The sequence below is a fragment of the Gobio gobio genome (assembly GCF_949357685.1).
Source record: "Gobio gobio genome assembly, chromosome: 20".
NCBI classification, from domain to species: Eukaryota; Metazoa; Chordata; class Actinopteri; order Cypriniformes; family Gobionidae; genus Gobio; species Gobio gobio.
In genome coordinates, this window is record NC_137113.1 from 42,351,507 (window position 1) to 42,369,895 (window position 18,389).

An 18,389-nucleotide genomic window follows, 5' to 3' on the forward strand; every position below is an offset into this window, starting at 1 on the left:
TTTTCATTTCTGCTTAGGCCTATTTCATTTCAAATTGAAAGACAAACAATCAAAACACATAAACACATTAAATATTGTTAAGGAGGTCCAAAAAGAATTAAAAACTTTTTCTCTTTTACTCACCATTGTATTATTAAATCTATATTCTAAAACTTGAATATTACAACATGGCTAAGTTACATTTACTCGCTAAAAATACAGTCACAATACAGTTATAATCTGTTTTATGTTAATCCATCAGTGTATGTCACTTAACTTTAAATCAGGGGTCTCAAACTCGCGACCCGGCCACCTTCTTGACATCAAGGGGGCTTGATCTTTAAAGTTTAGTGTTGTGCGGCCCGCGCGTTGCTCTGAAGAGCACCTTTTTGCTGAATCGTTGCGTGTGCAGCGCTTGCTGTAGTGATGTGTCGTTCATGAACAATTCGTTCATTTTGAATGAATCTTTAATATGACTCAGGACTACCGAGTTGTCTCAGAGAATGATTCGTTCATTTTGTGTTGACCGCACATGCGCATTACGCAACATATGGGTTCTGAATCATTTCTGAATCATCGAGTCTTTCGTTCTTCCTGTCAGTCCCATAGAGTCTATGCTGTCAGAAGCGGAAACAGAAAAGATTAGTTCTTTCGAGTCTTTCGGGTTTCGAGTCTTTCGTTCTTCCTGTCAGTCCCATAGAGTCTATGCTGTCAGTAGCGGAAACAGAAAAGATTAGTTCTTACGAGTCTTTCGGGTTTCGAGTCTTTCGTTCTTCCTGTCAGTCCCATATAGTCTATGCTGTCAGAAGCGGAAACAGAAAAGATTAGTTCTTTCGAGTCTTTCGGGTTTCGAGTCTTTCGTTCTTCCTGTCAGTCCCATAGAGTCTATGCTGTCAGAAGCGGAAACATAAAAGATTAGTTCTTTCGAGTCTTTCGGGTTTCGAGTCTTTCGTTCTTCCTGTCAGTCCCATAGAGTCTATGCTGTCAGAAGCGGAAACAGAAAAGATTAGTTCTTACGAGTCTTTCGGGTTTCGAGTCTTTCGTTCTTCCTGTCAGTCCCATAGAGTCTATGCTGTCAGCAGCGGAAACAGAAAAGATTAGTTCTTACGAGTCTTTCGGGTTTCGAGTCTTTCGTTCTTCCTGTCAGTCCCATAGAGTCTATGCTGTCAGCAGCGGAAACAGAAAAGATTAGTTCATCTTTCGGGTTTGAGTCGTTCCCATTCAGTCGGTCACTCTCGACGCCACGTCGGAGTACCGACGAATAGGAATCTCGCTCGCGAGAGCCAATCTACTTCGAGTGTAACTAAACGAGCCAATGCACATTGGCATGCAATGATTGCACCAGGTGCTCATGCCACGCCGCGCGGGTATAAATGAGACACAGGTGATTGCATCAAATCAACCTTTTGCTTCGGAGCCGGGTGGTAGATGGTAACGCCAGATATCACTCACTACTTCGCAGTCCTGACTGAAGACAGAAGCCGCCTTTCGGAAGCGATCTCTTCAGTCGGTGTTGGTGTGACGGCACAGCAGCGGTCGCGTGGTTTTCGGATCATCTCTCTGTGTTGTTTGTTTAGAGCAATCACAAAGGCTGTTCTCACAGCTGGATCGGTGCGCTAGGTGGAGAGCGCTGAAAAGCCGTTCTTACGGCTGGTAAGAGAGCGCCTTCGTGTGAGAGAGCGCGCATGTCAGGCTGCACCCACCCCCTGACTGTGTCGCCGCGACCCCGCCCCCTGCGTGCTTCAGCACCAAGGAGAGCGTCCTTCTGAAAGAGCAAACACAGATAGAGCTTGCGTCTTTTTCAAGATGACATTCTATCTGTGTGTTTCTGGATGCGGTGGTTACCTGTCACCAAGGGATGGTCACCAGCTCTGTATCTCGTGTTTGGGCGTTCAGCACGCTGAGGCAGCGTTGGTGGATGACTCATGTTCTCACTGCGGGAACATGACCATCTCGGAGTTGCGGTCTAGACTCCATCTCGCAAGGGGTGGAGTCCCCGTGCCTCTGCCTCGATCTAACCCTCCACAGAGGGTTACTTCAGGCAGTAGCACGGGTGATTTGAGGGTTACGGTGAGCGCGCTTCCCCCAGGGAACCAACCCCCGGGGAACCCTCATCCCTCACGCACTCCGCAGCCAGCAGAGCTGCCGTCGGAACGTGGTGGGCCGTCCTCGAGATGTGCACCATCCGTATCCTTCGGGGCTCCCCCTGATGATCAGATGTCCATCGCTGCATCGGAGGGAGGGTCAGACTTCTCTGGAGATGACGTGTCGGCGCAGGGGGCTCCTTCGGGAAGATCCGCTGTGCCCGATACGGATCCGGAGATGATGGCCATGCTTTCCCGGGCCGCCGAGAAGATCGGGCTCGTGTGGAACCCTCCACCGTGTCCCGAACCTTCGAGGTTGGATGATTGGTTTCTCGGGGTGGCCCGTGCTGGTTCTCAGCGCCCCACCCCGGTTCCTTTCTTCCCGGAGGTGCACGAGGAGCTCACTAGGTCGTGGATGGCACCTTTTACTGCCCGAAACCGGCCCAGTGGATCCTCCTCCCTCACCACCCTCGATGGCGGACCTGCAAAGGGTTACACGCAGGTTCCTCCCGTGGAACGGGCCGTTGCTATGCAACTGTGCCTTAACTCCACATCCAGGGGGAACCCGTGTCTCCCCTCCCGAGCCTGTGGGTACTCGTTCGATCTGATCGGAAAGGCCTACCAGGCTTGTGGAGAGGCAGGCTCCGCCTTACACGCTATGGCGTTGTTGCAGGTTCATCAGGCCCAGGCACTGAAGAACCTGCACGAGGGTGGTCACGATCCCGCAGTTCTCCAAGAACTGAGAACCGCAACGGACCTCGCGCTTCGTGCGACGAAGGTTACGGCGCGGGCCGTGGGTCGTGCGATGTCCACTATGGTGGTCCAGGAACGCCATCTCTGGCTGTGTCTGGCAGACATGAGGGAGACCGACAAGATCAGGTTCCTTAACTCCCCCGTCTCCCAGACCGGCCTCTTCTGCGACGCGGTCCAGAACTTCGCCCAGCAGTTCTCGGCCGCACAGAAGCAGACTAAGGCCATCAGTCACATCCTGCCACGGCGGTCAGCTGCTGTCTCCACCCCGCCGCCGGCAGCACCTCAGTCTGCTCGTCGCCGAGGGCGGCCGCCTGCGTCTGCCTCCGCTCCCGCGTCGCAGCAGCAGCCTCCACCCAAGCGACGTCGTGGAGCCGGGCGCAAGCAGGCCGCCCAGCCCGTCCAGGCTCCTGCCAAGAGAGGTGGCAAAGGCAGGGGCAAGGGCAAGCGGCCCTGAGACGGGCGACCCGGAGATGGGGAGGACTGCTCTTCTGGAGACGGTGACCGCACCGCTCCATCCCCCGGAGGAGGGCCGGGAGGAGAATTTTGTGTTCCATTTTGTTTCTGTTCCCAAATTTTCAATAAAAGAGCAGTTTCCTCCATCTCTGGGTCCTCAGGGGGCTCGGAGAGTTGTGGCCGGTCAAACGCCGGACCACACTCATCCTCCCCCTTCGCCAGCGGGCAGCAGTGGACGACCTCCTCACGTTCCTCCTGCCCACCTGTGGAATCAGGTAAGTGTTGCACAGCACACTCTCACCTCGCTGCGGGCCGCCTCCACGAGACAGCCGCCCCAGCCCGGTACCTGCATTCCACCTCGCTGCCCCACCGTGGGTACGCCGGTGGTCCCTATGGTCACGCTTGCGCGGTCTCTGCGAGCCTGGCTAGAGCTCCCCAGTCCGTCTCGCTGGCTCATTCGGACCATCAGGCTCGGCTATGCGATTCAGTTCGCCCGGCGCCCCCCCAGGTTCAAGGGCGTCCGCTTCACCGCTTTGAATGCTGCAGATGCCCATGTCCTGCGTGCGGAAATCGCTGTCCTACTGGCGAAGGACGCGATAGAGCCGGTCCCTCCAGCCGATATGAAGACCGGCTTCTACAGCCCGTACTTCATTGTACCCAAGAAAACCGGTGGGTTACGGCCAATCTTGGACCTGCGAGTCCTGAATCGGAGCCTCCACAAGCTACCGTTCAAGATGCTCACGCAGAAACGCATTTTCGAATGCATCCGTCCCCAGGATTGGTTTGCAGCGATCGACCTGAAGGATGCGTACTTTCATGTCTCGATTCTTCCTCGACACAGGCCGTTTCTGCGCTTTGCGTTCGAGGGTCGAGCATATCAGTACAGAGTCCTGCCCTTCGGGCTGTCCCTGTCCCCCCGTGTCTTCACGAAAGTCACGGAGGGGGCCCTTGTGCCCATGAGAGAACAGGGCATTCGCATCCTCAACTATCTCGACGACATTCTAGCACAGTCCAAGGATCAGTTGTGCGAACACAGGGACCTGGTGCTCAGACACCTCAGCCAGTTGGGTCTTCGGGTCAACTGGGAAAAGAGCAAACTCGCCCCCGTGCAGAGGATCTCTTTTCTCGGTATGGAGTTGGATTCGGTCGAACAGACAGCGCGCCTCACGGAGGAGCGTGTCCAGTCGATGCTGAGCTGCCTGAACACGTTTCAAGGCAGGATGGCGGTTCCACTGAAACAGTTTCAGAGGCTCCTGGGGCATATGGCGGCCGCTGCGGCAGTAACACCGCTCGGCCTGCTTCATATGAGACCGCTTCAGCATTGGCTACACGGCCGAGTCCCGAGATGGGCGTGGCAACGCGGCACTCACCGGGTGAGCATCACTCCGGCCTGCCGCCAGTCCTTCAGTCCATGGTCAGACCCCTCGTTCCTTCGGGCCGGAGTGCCCCTGGAACAGGTGTCCAGGCACGCTGTGGTTTTCACGGATGCCTCTGCCATGGGCTGGGGAGCCACGTACAACGGGCATGCAGTGTCAGGGGTTTGGACGGGCCCGCACCTGCATTGGCATATCAATTGCCTCGAGTTGCTAGCAGTGCATCTTGCTCTGAGCCGCCTCAAAGCGCGGTTACGGGGCAAAGATGTACTGGTCCGCACGGACAACACTGCGACCGTTGCGTATATCAACCGACAAGGTGGTCTGCGCTCCCGTCGCATGTCGCAACTCGCCCGCCATCTCCTCCTCTGGAGTCAGAAGTGTCTGAGGTCGCTTCGGGCCATTCATGTTCCTGGTGTGCACAACCGTGTGGCCGACGAGCTTTCACGAGCTGCGCTCCCAGGCGAGTGGCGACTCCACCCCCAGGTGGTTCAGCTGGTTTGGAGACAGTTCGGGGTGGCACAGGTCGACCTGTTTGCCTCCCCAGAAACGTCCCACTGCCAGTGGTTCTATTCGCTGACCGAGGGTACACTCGGCACAGATGCCCTGGCGCACAGCTGGCCCCAGGGGCTGCGCAAATATGCGTTTCCCCCAGTGAGCCTACTTGCACAGACTCTGTGCAAGGTCAGGGAGGACGAGGAGCAGGTCCTGCTGGTGGCGCCGTACTGGCCCAACCGGACCTGGTTTCCAGAACTTATGCTCCTCGCGACAGCCCCTCCTTGGCCGATTCCTCTGAGGAAGGACCTTCTGACTCAGAGACGGGGCACCCTTTGGCACCCGCGTCCAGACCTGTGGAAGCTTCATGTCTGGCCCCTGGACGGGACGCGGAGGTTCTAGGTGACTTACCCCAAGAGGTAGTTAACACCATCACTTCGGCACGAGCACCGTCTACAAGACAGGCTTACGCCTTGAAGTGGAACCTGTTCGTCGAGTGGTGTTCTTCTCGCCGAGAAGACCCCCGAAGATGTTCGATCGCGTCTGTGCTTTCCTTCCTGCAACAGGGGTTGGAGCGTAGGCTGTCGCCCTCCACCCTCAAGGTTTATGTTGCTGCAATATCCGCCTATCACGACCATGTAGAAGGTAAGACGGTTGGGAAGCACGACCTGGTCGTCAGGTTCCTTAGGGGGGCGAGACGGTTAAATCCTCCTCGCCCCCCCTCCATACCCTCTTGGGATCTTGCTCTGGTGCTCCGAGCACTTCAGAATGCCCCATTTGAGCCTTTGCAGTCAGCAGAGCTAAAGATTCTGTCAATGAAGACTTTGCTGTTGGCTGCATTGGCCTCCATCAAGAGGGTAGGGGACCTGCAGGCATTTTCGGTCGACGAATCGTGCCTAGAGTTCGGGCCGGGTGATACCCACGTGGTGTTGAGACCCCGGCCTGGCTATGTGCCCAAGGTTCCTACCACTCCCTTCAGGGACCAGGTGGTGAACCTGCAAGCGCTGCCCCCGGAGGAGGCAGACCCAGCCCTAGCTTTGCTCTGTCCCGTCCGCGCTCTGCGGGTTTACGTGGATAGAACTCAAAGCTTCAGAACCTCAGATCAGCTCTTTGTCTGTCACGGAGGCCAGCAGAAGGGAAAGGCTGTCTCCAAGCAGAGGATGGCCCACTGGATAGTGGATGCCATCACCATGGCTTACCAAGCACAAGGTGTGCCCTGTCCGCTCAGGGTGCGAGCACACTCTACTAGAAGTGTTGCATCCTCCTGGGCGCTGGCACGTGGCGCCTCGCTGTCAGACATCTGTAGAGCTGCGGGCTGGGCGACACCCAACACGTTCGCTAGATTCTATAGCCTACGTGTAGAGCCGGTCTCCTCCTGTGTTCTCACCTCAAACGGGTAGAAGCACTGAGAGGCCCCGGCTCTTGTCGGCTTGCTGCGCTACGGCGCTTATATTCTCCAGAAGCAAACTCTGTGAGTCCTCCACCGCCCTCGGTGCCGGACATGGCGGAACGTCTGGCATCAGGCCCCTTGCCGCTGAATCCTTGAGAACCGGTATTGGGCTTGGGCCATATGAGTGACCCTGCGGGGATTCCATATTTTCTTCCACGGTCGCTCCTACGGGAAGCCCGTGTCTTTCCCTTGGGAGAGCCTTCCCTGCAGTGGGACTGAGCCCCCTTCTCCTTGCGGGCTACGGCTCAGCATTGTACTCCACATAACTCCTTCGGGGTACGATGTGGGCTACGCAGCGTTCCCTTCTCTAGGGCACGCTTTCCCAGTGTTATCCAATAATCACTGAGCGGGTCATGCGGAACAGCAGTGATGGACTTCCCGGTGTGAGCCCCGTCTCATCAGGTAAGAGAGCTCAGGTGGCTCACACAGGGCACTGGATGGGGGCAGAAGCCATGGCGCTTTGGTAGGGATTCCTATTCGTCGGTACTCCGACGTGGCGTCGAGAGTGACCGACTGAATGGGAACGTTTAGGTTACGTATGTAACCCTCGTTCCCTGAAGGAGGGAACGGAGACGCCACGTCCCGTCGCCATGTCCTCTGTACCCTGCTGGGGTGCCTGTCTACCTACCCGGCTCCTCAGCAAAAGGCTGATTTGATGCAATCACCTGTGTCTCATTTATACCCGCGCGGCGTGGCATGAGCACCTGGTGCAATCATTGCATGCCAATGTGCATTGGCTCGTTTAGTTACACTCGAAGTAGATTGGCTCTCGCGAGCGAGATTCCTATCCGTCGGTACTCCGACGTGGCGTCTCCGTTCCCTCCTTCAGGGAACGAGGGTTACATACGTAACCGAGACGTTCTTTTGTCACGTGACTTGTCACCGTATCGAACACTAATTCACCTTTTTACTTTTTTTTTTTTTTTTTTTTACTTTTACAGTGACCAGATGCGATTTGTTCTCAAATGCATATAGATTATTTTCTATAACATTGAATGTGATATTTAAGAGTCGGTTAATGCAAAGCTTTATCCATATGATAGGGGAAACCACTTTGATGAGACTTATTTACTGTGGATTATAATTTTCAGTTAATATCAGACATATACAAATATGGGAAATATATTGACTATTGTAAAACCGCATGAATTCGCTCCAAGGATCGGTAGCGAACCGCGGTGAAGGCCGCACGCATTCAGTGTTTCAGCTGTAAGAATGGATTTGATTATAATATTCTTTATCTGACTCCATTTATCAAAGTTGTCGCATTTAGAAGAGAATCCCAACCGGTTGTTTGGTCATCTAAATTTGATAGTTAATCATACAGTTGATCGTTCCGTTTTAACCCTTTGTTGCAATTATACCGTTCCACTTTGGAGATAGTTAATAATTACAGATTAATTCAGAAAGGATCAAAATGTAACAATTTATTAACAATCAAGTAAATGTAAAATGTCAATTACATAATAGACATAAATCTCTTCTAAAAGGAAACACAAATTCTAGTTATGGTTACACTTAAAATCGTTTCAAATAAATGTAAACATAAACCTTTAATTATGCTCAGTAGGCCTCTGCCTAGAATGTTACCTGTGAGATAGAGAGAGAAAGAGAGAGAGAGAGAGAGAGAGAGAGAGAGAGAGAGAGAGAGAGAGAGAGAGAGAGAGAGAGAAATAAAGAGGGAGAGAGCTAAAGAACAGCTCTCTCCAGAGAAAGCCAGAGAATCCAAAGAGAGCGAGCTACAGTTGAAATTCTCTTTTATCCTCTTTCCTGATGTCACCAAATTCAAACCTGACTCTTGTAAAACTGACCAATCAGACCAAACCGTGAGACATTTGAAAATAACCAATCAGACCAAACCTTCCCCCATTGTATCACAGGTGCGAAAACCTTTTGACCAGCCAGCCTTTTGTTCTTCAAACCCCAACTGGCCCCTCTGATGGCGTCAAGGGGGAGGGGGTTGAGTCAATTTCAATATCCTGATCACGACGATGGCTGCTAACAGCAAAGCAGATGATTTTGTCATATTTCAAATATCTTTGATTATTTTCCACCTTACACTATTCAAGTCTAACATCACAAATTCAAGTCAATTAGACTATTACTAATTTTTTAATCAGCTGTATTTTATTTTTCTCTATTGAGTTTATTTTTTGTCATATATATATATATATATATATATATATATATATATATATATATATATATATATATATATATATATATATATATATATAATGTGCTATAGGCCTATAAGCTATGTTACAAAGGTGTAGGTTTCAAACTTTAGGTGACTAAAAAAATCACTAAAATAACACTAACCAACAGTGAATGACTCAAAAATATGCATGAATCCATAATAAATTACAGATTTTTATTAATTAATAACACAAGGACAACAAAATTATATAACAACTCAATAGAGAAAAATTAAATACATCCATCCATCCATCCATCTTCTTCCGCTTATCCGGGGCCGGGTCGTGGGGGCAGCAGTCTAAGCAGAGATGCCCAGACTTCCCTCTCCCTAGACACTTCCTCTAGCTCTTCCGGGGGGACACCGAGGCGTTACAAGGCCAGCCGGGAGACATAGTCCCTCCAGCGTGTCCTTGGTCTTCCCCGGGGCCTCCTCCCGGTTGGACATCCCCGAAACACCTTCCCAGGAAGGCGTTCAGGAGGCATCCGGAACAGATGCCCGAGCCACCTCAGCTGTCCCCTCTCGATGTGGAGGAGCAGCGGCTCTACTCCGAGTTCCTCCCGGGTGACTGAGCTTCTCACCCTATCTCTAAGGGAGCGCCCAGCCACCCTGCGGAGAAAGTTCATTTCGGCCGCCTGTATCCGGGATCTTGTCCTTTCGGTCATGACCCAAAGCTCATGACCATAGGTGAGAGTAGGAACGTAGATTGACCGGTAAATCGAGAGCTTCGCCTTACGGCTTAGCTCTTTCTTCACCACGACAGACCGGTACATCGACCGCATTACTACAGAAGCTGCACCGATCCGTCTGTCAATCTCCCGTTCCATCCTCCCCTCACTCGTGAACAAGACCCCTAGATACTTGAACTCCTCCACTTGGGGCAGGAACTCTCCACCAACCTGAAGTGGGCAAGCCACCCTTTTCCGACTGAGGACCATGGCCTCGGATTTGGAGGTGCTGATCCCCATCCCAGCCACTTCACACTCGGCTGCAAACCGTCCCAGTGCATGCTGAAGGTCCTGGTTAGAAGGGGCCAACACGACAACGTCATCCGCAGAGAGCAGAGACGAAACCGTGTGGTCCCCAAACCTGACACCCTCCGGCCCTTGGCTGCGAATAGAAATTCTGTCCATAAAAATTATGAACAGAACCGGCGACAAAGGGCAGCCCTGCCGGAGTCCAACATGCACCGGGAACAAGTCTGACTTACTGCCGGCAATGCGGACCAAACTCCTGCTTCGGTCATACAGGGACCAGGCAGCCCTCAGCAAAGGACCCCGGACCCCATATTCCCCCAGCACCCTCCACAGGACGCCGCGAGGGACACAGTCGAATGCCTTCTCCAAATCCACAAAACAAATGTGGACTGGTTGGGCAAACTCCCATGAACCCTCCAGCACCCTGTAGAGGGTATAGAGCTGGTCCAGTGTTCCACGACCAGGACGAAAACCACACTGTTCCTCCTGAATCCGAGGTTCCACTATCGGCCGAATTCTCCTCTCCAGTACCCTGGCATAGACTTTCCCGGGGAGGCTGAGAAGTGTGATCCCCCTATAGTTGGAACACACCCTCTGGTCCCCCTTCTTAAAAAGAGGGACCACCACCCCGGTCTGCCATCCCAGAGGCACTGTCCCCGACCGCCACGCGATGCTGCAGAGGCGTGTCAGCCAAGACAGCCCCACAACATCCAGAGACTTGAGGTACTCAGGGCGGATCTCATCCACCCCCGGTGCCTTGCCACCGAGGAGTTTCTTGACCACCTCGGTGACTTCAGCTTGGGTGATGGACGAGTCCTCCTCTGAGCCCCCAGCCTCTGCTTCTTCAATGGAAGACGTGACGGCGGGATTGAGGAGATCCTCGAAGTATTCCTTCCACCGTCCGACAACATCCCCAGTCGAGGTCAACAGCCGCCCATCGCCACTGTAAACAGCGTTGGTAGGGCACTGCTTCCCCCTCCTGAGGCGCCGGACGGTTTGCCAGAATCTCTTCGAGGCCAGCCGATAGTCCTTTTCCATGGCCTCACCGAACTCCTCCCAGGCCCGAGTTTTTGCCTCCACAACCACCTGGGCTGCAGTCCGTTTAGCCTGCCGGTACCTGTCAGCTGCCTCAGGAGTCCCACAAGCCAGCCAGGCCCGATAGGACTCCTTCTTCAGCTTGACGGCATCCCTTACTTCCGGTGTCCACCACCGGGTTCGGGGATTGCCGCCTCGACAGGCACCAGAGACCTTGCGTCCACAGCTCCGAGCAGCCGCTTTGACAATGGAGGTGGAGAACATGGTCCACTCGGACTCAATATCTCCAGCCTCCCTCGGGATCTGGTCGAAGCTCTGCCGGAGGCAGGAGTTGAAGATCTCTCTGACAGGAGACTCGGCCAAACGTTCCCAGCAGACCCTCACAGTACGTTTGGGTCTACCGAGTCTATCCAGCTTCCTCCCCCGCCATCGGATCCAACTCACCACCAGGTGGTGATCAGTTGACAGCTCCGCCCCTCTCTTCACTCGAGTGTCCAAGACATACGGCCGCAGGTCAGATGAAATGACCACAAAGTCGATCAGTGGCCTACGACCTAGGGTGTCCTGGTGCCATGTGCACTGATGGACACCCTTATGCTTGAACATGGTGTTCGTTATGGACAAACTGTAACTAGCACAGAAGTCCAATAACTGAACACCACTCGGGTTCAGATCAGGGGGGCCGTTCCTCCCAATCCCGCCCCTCCAGGTTTCACTGTCATTGCCCACGTGGGCGTTGAAGTCCCCCAGTAGAACGATGGAGTCCCCAGTCGGAGCACTCTCCAGCACCCCTCCCAGGGACACCAAGAAGGTCGGGTACTCTGCACTGCTGTTTTGCCCGTAGGCACACACAACAGTGAGAGACCTATCCCCGAGCCGAAGCCGCAGGGAAACGACCTTCTCGTTCACCGGGGTAAACTCCAACACGTGGCGGCAGAGCTGGGGGGCTATAAGCAAACCCACACCAGCCCGCCGCCTCTCACCATGGGCAACTCCAGAGTGGTGAAGAGTCCATCCCCTCTCGAGGAGTGTGGTTCCAGAGCCCAAGCCGTGCGTTGAGGTGATTCCAACTATCTCTAGTAGGAACCTCTCATTCTCACGCACAATATCAGGCTCTTTCACCGCCAGCGAGGTTACATTCCATGTCCCAAGAGCCAGTTTCCGTGTCCAGGGATCGGGTCGTCTAGGCCCCCGCCTTCGACTGCTGCCCGATTCGCTTTGCACCGGCCCCTTACGGTCCCTCCCGTGAGTGGTGAGCCCACGGGAAGGTGTCCCCACGTCGCTCCTTTGGGCTAAGCCCGGCCGGACCCCGTGGGTGAAGGCCCGGCCACCAGGCGCTCGCATACGAGCCGCATACGGAATTAAATACAGTTGATTCAAAATTAGTAATAGTCTAATTGAATTTGTGATGTTAGACTTGAATAGTCAATATATTTCCCATATTTGTATATGTCTGATATTAACTGAGAATTATATATATAAAAAATAAAATAAAAAAATAACTACGTGCTTGTTAGTAAAAAGGTTGTGAACTAGTGTTCAATACGGTGACAAGTCACGTGGCAAAATAACGAATGACTCAAACGTCAAACCCGAAAGACTCGTAAGAACTAATCTTTTCTGTTTCCGCTACTGACAGCATAGACTATATGGGACTGACAGGAAGAACGAAAGACTCGAAACCCGAAAGACTCGAAATAACTAATCTTTTCTGTTTCCGCTTCTGACAGCATAGACTCTATGGGACTGACAGGAAGAACGAAAGACTCGAAACCCGAAAGAAGAACAAATCTTTTCTGTTTCCGCTTCTGACAGCATAGACTCTATGGGACTGACAGGAAGAACGAAAGACTCGAAACCCGAAAGACTCGAAAGAACTAATCTTTTCTGTTTCCGCTTCTGACAGCATAGACTCTATGGGACTGACAGGAAGAACGAAAGACTCAAACCCGAACTCGAGACTCGAAAGATGAACTAATCATTCTGTTCCCGGACCGGTGTCACATGGCCCGGCCCACTCCCAGCCCCAGATCAAAGTCAGACACACAGACGAGAGACACGAGAGGCGGAGAACAAACGTGATTAATATGAAAATGCAAAAGAAATAATGTCTTGGATCAGGAGGTGAGGTGAACTAACAGAGTTAGACTGCAATAGCCTGACCCAACAACTAATCAATTAATTAAACGTTTCAGTTTCTTATAATTTGGCTTTGGTTGCAGTACCCTATAGTTTATTTTTATTTAGTTATACAAATGTAATCAACATTTTCATAAGTACTAGATGTGTTGGGCTATTTAACATGTCATTTTAATTATATTTTGCTGAAATTAACGAAATGACTCGAAAAAAGATTCGTTCATTTTGCTGAACGAGACTCAAAGATCCGAGTCAGTAAAATGATCCGAACTTCCCACTACTAGCTTGCTGCCTCCTTTGTGTGTGTGTGTGTGTGTGTGTGAGAGAGTTGGCTCGCCCCTCCCTCGTGCAGTATAATTAGTTCACACCGCGTGATTGACAGGAACAGACGAACGAAGCTGGCCAATCAAATCAAAGTATGCGGGGTTAACGTTCTCTTTAGCCTCTTTTGGCTCATGCACACTGCACAGTCTTCACACACAGACGAGCGCGTCAATCTATCGCTTAATGCCGTTGCTGAGAGAGACTGTTCTTTCCGGTGAAATAAAACAAAACAAAATGCAAACGTGTCCATGGTCTTATTATACAATCATTGATGAACATCTTTGATTTTAATGAAGAAAAACTGTATGAGGGCGGATTAGAACACGGAACCTTTGGCACGGTTGACAAAAACTCTACCACCAGACCACAGGAGAATTCCGAAAGTTTTTCATGGATCTATGTATTTATTCACTCACTCATGCGAAGAATATCGGGACTAATATACATATGACGAAAATTAATGCAAATTGTTTACAAATAGTCCAAAAAAGATGATTTCCCAACTACAATTAGACCTAGAATTTCGCTCACTGTTCTGTTTGACCTGGCTACGGCCTTGCTGTGAATTAGTCTATTATTTAAAATAAAATTAAAATCATTAATTATTTCATAATATATGATTGAATTTCTATAAGCTATATTTAGTGAAAATTCAGAGGAACAGTTCATGTTCAGATGAAACATTCATGTTGAATAACTGTTAATATTAAAGATTGAGAAGATTGGATCAGTTGTGCTACTTTTTTTTGGAATACTTGATGCGGCCCAGCCTGAGTCTGCCTCCAGCGGCCCCCAGGTAAAATGAGTTTGAGACCCCTGTTTTAAATAAATAAACGGCTGTGATATAAAATAAAGATATCTGGTGTCATCTAACCTTAAATGTAATCGACGAACATTAAACATTAGTGAACTAACGTCACATGTTAACTACGATTGTGCATTGCCACATCCTAAACTTTCCAACGACATTAACTCATACTAACTCTACAATAAAAAAAGCAATGTCAACAGTTAAACTAAATGTATACAATTATTTCCAATTATCACTTACCAAATTTCCAAAAAGTTGAAGTCCACGAGATCCACGACCGTTAGTGAAGTGCAGCAGACGCGTGTGCATTAGTGCCCGCCCAGTTCTTCTTCTCTGATTCCGGGAGTAGTTTTCTCATAATTATTATTTTTTTTTTTTTACATCTTGGTTAAAGCGTTCTAAACCGTTAGCCAAACCAGCTAAATCTTAAGATTACAAACTTCAAATGAAGAAAAAAATATGTATTCTAAAATCGAATAAAAAGACAAAAGGTACAAGATTGAGTGTGTAATGACTACAATGAAGTTAAAAACTGCAAACCCATGAAGGATTGCTCTTTAGGCGCGCTTTCTCGGCGCACTTTTCAAGATGCGACCTGATTGGTAGATGTTTTTTTCTCTCTTTTTTCCATATTAGGACAGTTTAACAGAAAATAAATATGTGTGAAATTGGCCTTGTATTGTGCATGCAATGAAACAATTAAAGTTTTTAAAAAATTAAAATCTGCTTCTAATGAAAAAAAAGCTTGCTTTGACCTTTTAACATTATGCACACCCACACACACATATACAGTTGCAAGAAAAAGTACATGAACCACTTTCAGAATCTGTGAAAATGTGAATTATTTGATATAGGCTACTTTTATTTAGTACTGTCCTACGATATTATATATATATATAATAATATATATATATATATAATAATAATAATATATATATATATATATATATATATATATAATATATATATATATATATATATATATATATATATATATATATATATATATATATATATATATATATATATATATATATATATATATATATATATAAATTTTATTTTATTTTTATTTTTTTGCATCAGCGAATGTTTTGAACCATTTTTAACCATTTTTAGTTGTTTGAGTGCGTCTCAAAAAAGTCACTGCTGGAAAGGGTTCAAATATGCAAAAAATGCTTGAAAGCTGAAGAATCTGGAGGATTTTTCTGTAGAACAGAGATCAGTTTAGCTACTCAGAACAAACAAGAGACTTAAGAACAACCATAAAATAAAATAAAAACAGTCATCATGATGCGACCTGATTGGTAGATGTTTTTTTTCTCTCTTTTTTCCATATTAGGACAGTTTAAGAGAAAATAAATATGTGTGAAATTGGCCTTGTATTGTGCATGCAATGAAACAATTAAAGTTTTTAAAAATTAAAATCTGCTTCTAATGAAAAAAAAGCTTGCTTTGACCTTTTAACATCATGCACACCCACACACACATATACAGTTGCAAGAAAAAGTACGTGAACCACTTTCAGAATCTGTGAAAATGTGAATTATTTGATATAGGCTACTTTTATTTAGTACTGTCCTAAGATATTATATATATATATATATATATATATATATATATATATATATATATATATATATATATATATATATATATATATATATATATATATATATATATATATATATATATATACATTTTATTTTATTTTTATTTTTTTGCATCAGCGAATGTTTTGAACCATTTTTAACCATTTTTAGTTGTTTGAGTGCGTCTCAAAATAGTCACTGCTGGAAAGGCCAGGGTTCAAATATGCAAAAAATGCTTGAAAGCTGAAGAATCTGGAGGATTTTTCTGTAGAACAGAGATCAGTTTAGCTACTCAGAACAAACAAGAGACTTAAGAACAACCATAAAATAAAATAAAAACAGTCATCATGATGCGACCTGATTGGTAGATGTTTTTTTTCTCTCTTTTTTCCATATTAGGACAGTTTAAGAGAAAATAAATATGTGTGAAATTGGCCTTGTATTGTGCATGCAATGAAACAATTAAAGTTTTTAAAAATTAAAATCTGCTTCTAATGAAAAAAAAAGCTTGCTTTGACCTTTTAACATCATGCACACCCACACACACATATACAGTTGCAAGAAAAAGTACGTGAACCACTTTCAGAATCTGTGAAAATGTGAATTATTTGATATAGGCTACTTTTATTTAGTACTGTCCTAAGATATTATATATATATATAGGCTATATATATATATATATATATATATATATATATATATATATATATATATATATATATATATATATATATATATATATATATATATATATATATAGGCTATATATATATATATATATATATATAGGCTATATATATATATATATATATATATATATATATATATATATATATATATATATATATATATATATATATATATATATATATTTTATATATATATATTATATATATATATATATATATATAGGCTATATATATATATTATATATTATATATATATATATATATATATATAACTTTTATTTTTATTTTTTTGCATCAGCGAATGTTTTGAACCATTTTTAACCATTTTTAGTTGTTTGAGTGCGTCTCAAAATAGTCACTGCTGGAAAGGGTTCAAATATGCAAAAAATGCTTGAAAGCTGAAGAATCTGGAGGATTTTTCTGTAGAACAGAGATCAGTTTAGCTACTCAGAACAAACAAGAGACTTAAGAACAACCATAAAATAAAATAAAAACAGTCATCATCCAGGTAACCACACACAGTTTTAAGAATAAAGGGTTCACATACAATTTTAATAAATTTAGCTATGTTTTTGTCTTGTGGACTTTATGTAAAACATCTTATTCAGGACAGTATAAAAATTAACATGCATTTTGTATGATCTCTCTTATTTTGTTAAAATAATTCACATTTTCACAGATTCTGCAAGTGGTTCACATACTTTTTCTTGCAACTGTACATAGGCTATACAATGTGTGTGTGTGTGTGTGTGTGTGTGTGTGTGTGTGTGTGTGTGTGTGTGTGTGTGTGTGTGTGTGTGTGTGTGTGTGTGTGTGTGTGTGTGTGTGTGTGTGTGTGTGTGTGTGTGTAATGTTAAACTGTCGTAGTATATTGGTTTGATTACTTCTGTTGTCCTCTATTGTAAATCTCTTTGTATAAAAGTGTTTGCTGAATGATTAAATGTAGTAGTAGTTTATGGTGTTTCATTATTATTGATTAAAACCTTGTTGATAGAAAGCAATAAACACACGTTGCAAACATGAATAGGGCAAACAGCTGTGTGTTAATATGATAAATTATGAAATATCTGTGGGAAAAGTCTGGCCACACATATGTGGCCCACAGTTCTATATTTTACATGTGGGCCAAATAATACTCTTAACAACTGGCCCATATCTTGTTTGCCACCTTAAAGACGGTTCCATCTCCACCATAACCGGGCCATGTTCGGTTCACATGCCTTTTGCCAGTGCCGACTGAATGCCAGCTGTGCCGGCTTCATGCCAAATCAGGGCCAGAAGTCTTTGCTACCTGGGTAATTTAATGAGCAAATGTAATAACTACAGCCTGGCATTTTGTTGGCGGTGTTTTTGGAACAACCTACCTAGACAAATTCTTTGTGTAACGAACAATAAACCGGATTTTGATTAGAGCAAGTAATGAGCAAATTATCTCTCGTCTCACAGGTAGTCTCGTCTTTTTTCCCCACACGCGCGCGCCTCTATCACCCTCTCCTCTTCAGCCACACCCTGCGTGCCGGTTACACCTGATTCCCCAGGTAACCCGACAGTCTCTAGCGATCCCGTACTTCCTCGTTAACGGGTGGCATGGACGTTACGCGCTGCTGCAGAACGCTCTGAAGTGAAACTTCCTACAAACAGCGACTTTATAAAGCCCATAAACAAACCACGATGAATGAAAATGACATTGAACAACAAGGTGGACTGGCCGTGATGCCGAAAACAGATCAGGTAACGTTAGGTCTGACAGAAAGCTGATTACAGAAGCACTCATTTGTATTTGATTTTGTATCGTTACAAACACGCTTCAGTTGTTTGCTTCTCATATATTATGTTTCTTAAAGACATACAGAGGTGGACAGTAACTAAGTACATTTACTTGAGTACTGTACTTAAGTAGGCCTACACTTTTTGAGTAGCCTATCTGTACTTTCCTTGAGTAGTATTGTTTCTGGAAACTTATGACTTTTACTTTACTACATTTGAAAGACAAATATCGTACTTTTTACTCCATTACATTTCTATCAAAGCCCTCGAA